Raw genomic sequence first — 6,000 nt, 5'->3', positions numbered from 1 at the left:
AATGACCCCACAGCAATTCGAAGGATTGTAATAAAATACTACGAATGAATTTACTCCAACAAATGGGACAACCTGAACAAAAGGGACATATTCCTAGAAAAATACAACCTTCCAAAACTCAGTCAGGAAGAATCAGAAAACCTAAATAGGCTGATAACTACTGATAAAATTGAAGCAGTAATGAAAAAAAAAAAAAAAAAAAACCTCCCAATAATCAAAAGCCCTGGTCCAGATGGATTCATAGGGGAGTTTTATCAAATATTTAAAGAAGAACTAACACCTCTGTTCCTCAAACTATTCCAAAAAATTCAAGAGGAAGGAACACTTCTGAACTCTTTCTATGAGGTCAGCATCATTCTAATTCCAAAACCAGATAAAGACAAAGAAAGAGAATCACAGGACAATATCCCTGGTGAACACAGACACTAAAATCCTCAACAAAAATTTAGCAAACCAAATCCAGCAATACATTAAAAAGATCATACATCATGACCAAGTGGGATTTATTCCAGGGATGCAAGGCTGGTACAATATTTGCAAATTAATAAATGGGATACAGCACATACATAGATTGCAAGACGAAAATCACATGATCATATCAATTGATGCAGAAAAAGCATTCGACAAAATTCAACACCCTTTTTTTATCCTCAATCGAGGGCATTTTTTCCATTGATTTTTAGAGAGAGTGGAGAGGGAGAGACAAAGAGAAACACCAATGTGTGAGAGACACATCGACCAGGGCCAGGAGCCTGCAACCAAGGTATGTGCCCTTGACCAGAATCGAACCTGAGACTCTTCAGTTCACAGGCCGACGCTCTATCTATTGAGCCAAACTGGCCAGGTTCCAACACCCTTTTTTGATAAAAACTCTCAGCAAAGTGGGAATAGAGGGAACATACTTCAACATAATAAAGGCCATACATGACAAACCTACAGCCAACATCATACTCAATGGGCAAAAATTAAAACCATTTCCCCTAACAACAGGAAGAAGACACGGAAGCCCTCTTTCCCCACTCTTGTTCAACACAGTTCTGGATGTACTGCCATAGCAATCATACAAGAAGAAATAAAAGGCATCCAAATTGGAAAGAAGGAACTAAAACTCTCATTATTCACAGACTAGTGGCCTGGTGTACAAAATTCGTGCACATTAAAAGGAAATTAATTAGAGGAAATATTTTAATATTGCTATTTGCCCTTTCTCTATAATAGAAGTGTGAGACATGAAAGGAAATGAGTGCCAAAGCCGGTTTGGCTCAGTGGATAGAGCGTCGGCCTGTGGACTGGAGGGTCCCGGGTTCGATTCCGGTCAAGGGCATGTGCCTTGGTTGCGGGCACATCCCCAGTGGGGGGTGTGCAGGAGGCAGCTGATCGATGTTTCTCTCTCATCGATGTTTCTGGCTCTCTGTCCCTCTCCCTTCCTCTCTGTGAAATATCAATAAAATATATTAAAAAAAAAAGAAATAAAATTTACAAAAAAAAAAGAAAGGAAATGAGTAAAATGTATATGAAAATAATATCTGATTTTATTAATAAACAATAAAATGATATAACAAACATGATATAAAAACAACAAAAACATGATATGGAAATAGCAAAAACATGATATAAAACAACACTGACATACAAGAATCAACCAATGAATGCATAAATAAGTGGAAAAAATAAAAATAAAAATAAAAACAACATTGATGCAAATAATGACTGATAAAGTGATTAAACTTATTCTAGTATCTCCCTGTATACCACATTAAGAGTGAAAACACTTTCAGAATGCTTGACTAATTTCCCTTGGGATGAAGTATTTACAACTTTAATGTCACACGTTCTTCAAACTCGAGAGAAAGCAACATATAACTGACCGTATGCAAAAATGGGTTCAGGTAGGAATATTCCTACTCTGTCTACAGTTTGTCCTTGTGATTTATTAATAGTCATTGCAAATGCTGGCATCACAGGAAATTGTCATCGAATTAATTTAAATGGGAGGCCAGTGTCAGATGGGGACAAATCAATTCTTGGAATCAGAACAACCTCTCCCTCTGCAGATCCTGTTAATACTTCAGCTTTGATTATGTTAGATCGTAATCTTCTGATAATAAATCTAGTACCATTACAAAGAGCCCATTTACTATTAAGATTTCTCAGTAGCATGATGATTGCACCCATTTTCAATTTTAATTTATGACATGGCATTTCCAAAGGAGTAATAGCATTAAGAAATTCTATGGGAAAATTTTCCTTTTCAGCATCATCTGTTGAGTCAATGGAATCATCACTCAAATATGTGTGAAAATCTCCATTGAGTAGATCCAAAATTTCTTCATTTAATTTTTGAACATGCTCATTTTTTGGACAAAGAATCACACTTTTAGATATATTTTAAATATTATCTGTAGATATACTATTTTCAACGGTAGCTTCAATAATAGATCCATTACAAATCATTTCACGGGGGATTTCAATAATATCCATTCCTAAGTGAAAACTGCTATCAAGTTTGCCATCTCCAAGTTTTACTAACCATTCGCTATAAGCAGAATCCTCTGATCTCGTATTTGTTTTAAGAGACAACTTTCTGAAACATCCCCAAACATCACAGTACTTTAAACTCGTTTGTAATATGGCTGATAGCATAGCATGCGGTACAATACTGAGACATTGTCGAAAATCCCTTCCAAGAAGAACTTTCCCACTAAATGCAACATTCAAATTCATAATTTCTCTTAGTAATCAGTCTATGGTGTTTATAGCATGACTGGATGCCATGGTGCATTCATCTACACTAACAAAAGAGAAACATGCAAATTGACCGTCATTCCGCTACACCCACCAGCCAGTCAGGAGTGAGTATGCAAATTAACCCAACAAAGATGGCAGCGGCCATGGAGCTGGAGTGAGCAGGAGGCTTGAGTTGCCCCTGGTGACAGAGGAAGCCAAGCTTCCAGCCTGCCCTGGCCTCTGCTCAAAGAGGGGCTGGGAGCCTGGGCCACTGGGGGGGGGGGCCAGCCTGAAAACAGCCCTCAGCCCCTTACCCAGGCTGGCCACACCCCCATGGGGTGAGGGTCCCTGGTGGGGGGCTTGGCCAGCCTACAAACAGCCATCAGCCCCTCACCCAGGCTGGCCAGGCACCCCAGTGGGGACCCCCAGCCTGAAGGGTGTGTGGCCAGCCTGAAATGGCCCCTCAGCCCCTCACCCAGGCTGGCCAGGCACCCCCAGCGGGGACCCTCACCCCATGGGGGCATGGCCAGCCTGCAAACCACTACAGGCCCCTCGCCCAGGCTGCCCCACGCCCCAAGGGAACCCCCACCCTGATTGGGAACACCCTTCAGGGCAAACCAGCTGGCCCCCACCTGTGCACCAGGCCTCTATCTATACTAATAAAAGGTAATATGCTAATTAGACTGGGAGACCTTCTGGACAAAGCCATGGTGGCGGGGCCGAGGTAGAGGCGGTTGGAGGCCAAGAGGGGAGGGCAGTTGTGGGTGATCAGGCCAGTGGGGGGGCTATTGGGGTTGATCAGGCGGCAGGGGGGGCAGTTGGTGGTGAGCAGACCAGCAGGGGGGCCAGTTGGGGGTGAGCAGGCCAGTGGGGAGGGCAGGTGGGGGCGAGAAGGCCAGCAGGGAGGGCAGTTGGGGGTGAGCACGCTGGCACGGGGGCAGTTGGGGGTGATCAGGCTGGCAGGCAGAGTGGTTAGGGGCAATCAGGCAGGCAGGCAGGTGAGCGGTTAGAAGCCAGCAGTACCGGATTGCGAGAGGGATGTCCGACTTCCAGTTTAGGCCCGATCTCTGTAAACCGGCAGTTGGACATCCTTCGAGGGGTCTCAGATTGGAGAGGGTGCAGGCCGGGCTGAGGGACACACCTCCCACCTGTGCACAAATTTCATGCACCGGGCCACTAGTCAATAATAAGAAGTTGGGCCTTTTTAATGGCTTTAGCAATTTCACTCTTTATATCAAGTCTTAAAATTGAAGTTTCATTTAATGGAATTGGTAATTTATACTGGGAATGAAAGGTTCTTTCACCAAGAAGTAAATCTGCAGCCCTAACTGGTTTGGCTCAGTGGATAGAGTGTCGGCCTGCGGACTCAAGGATCCCAGGTTCGATTCTGGTCAGGGGCATGTACTTTGGTTGCGGGCACATCCCCAGTAGGGGGTGTGCAGGAAGCAGCTGATTGATGTTTCTCTCTCATCGATGTTTCTAACTCTCTCTCCCTCTCCCTTCCTCTCTGTAAAAAATCAATAAAATATATATTTTTTAAAAAGAAGTAAATCTGCAGCAATTCCTGTATATGCTGTGGGTAAAACAGTACCACCATGACCTCTAATATAATGTATTAAGACTTTATACAGATATGTTGTTCCACTACCACCTGGACCATCCAAGAAAAAGCATTTGGGGTGTACAGTTTGATCTTCGATGGCTGAAGTTATAGTCTGAAAGACTGCCAACTGTTCATTATTCAGAGAATTTATCAAAACCTCTGCCTGTTGTTGCTTGTATGATTCATCACATGTATTTGCATTCATTAATAAAGGATAGTCTGGAAGTTTGAAATGTGAACATTTCATTCCATGTAATGTGAATACCTCTTGAATTTCATTAAGGGCATGCATTTCACAGTTCACACAGGCACCTTCTCTTTGGTGTAATTTCCAACAGAAATCTTCAATAAAATGAGATTTATTCTCATCCCATAATTTGTCTGCAGAAGGACATCCAAACACACATATGTATGCAAAAAGTTACCGTAGTTGTTTGGGCATATTAAGGATGATTGCATCGTCAATCTATCTTTCCAGACAGTGTTGTCAAGTAATAATCCTCAATTTTTAGCAGCTTCACGAAATGTATCATAAATTACACCTCCTACAGTTCACAGATAATCAAAACTTATCGCACCTTTTAGATGCAGAAGCAAAAGTCTAAGGTAATATCATTCTGGTTCTCTAAAGCTCACAGTGAACAGTCTACCTAATACTTTATTCCCACCCTTTTGGCATTTTGTCCACAAAGAATTATTAAACACATAATGCTGTGGAATCTCCCAATAATAATAATTACGTGCATCGGAATCTTCTCTATTCAATAAGAACCAAGCCATCAAAGTGGAGTTATGCCTTTTAGCCCTATCTAAAACTTCAGCAAAATCATCGGTATGAAAATACAAATTTTGTTCATTTGGCAAATGAATAGCTAATCTTGTGATTGCATGAGATTGGTCATGCATTCGCATTGCAAAAAGTCTCCAAACAGCCTCAGGAGCGCTCACATACCTGGAGTCAATGAAGTCCTGTACTTTATCGTGACTGATAATATATTTTTCTGAAATTTGACTATTTGCGCAATTGTGCCCTTTATAGATGTATTTAAATAAATATTTGACACTTTTAATCAATGCACAGACTACAACATTTATATGACAGTTATATTTGAGGCACAGATACGGGTTATAAGGGACAATCCAAGTGTTATTGACAACTTTATTTTTCATAGAAATGGCACTACCAGATCTTCGTTTGTATTTGGGATATCCATCAATATTTCTAATGGTCGCATTTTGAAATTCTTTTGAACATTTTCCATTTTCCATACATGGACTATTTGGATTTTGTATTCCACATGGTCCATGTACCATATTTGATTTTACAATTTGAAAAAGTTGAGGACACTGGTCTTCATCTGGAATTTCTGCCTTAACTATACGGTCAATGTCATTTTCTGTCCGTAATTTGGATTCACTATCTAATATCAATAATATGTGAGGCAGTCCACGTTTCTGAAATTCAATGACATAAATCTTAGCTATGACTTTGCCAAATAAATGGAATTTACATATATCATTTAAAAGAGCATTCAGCTTAATATTAAAAACTCTGGCTACCAAGTCAGGTCCATTTTCAACTTTTTGCCAGCGTTGTAAATTGTTTGTAATGTCAGCCCACTTGGGATTGCATGTCATGGTTATGAATAAATTGGGCTTGCCATTGCCAT

Source organism: Plecotus auritus, assembly GCF_963455305.1.
Source record: "Plecotus auritus genome assembly, chromosome: 10".
In the NCBI taxonomy this organism is placed as follows: domain Eukaryota; kingdom Metazoa; phylum Chordata; class Mammalia; order Chiroptera; family Vespertilionidae; genus Plecotus; species Plecotus auritus.
The sequence above is the reverse complement of the archived record's forward strand: the minus strand, read 5'-3'. Positions refer to the sequence as shown.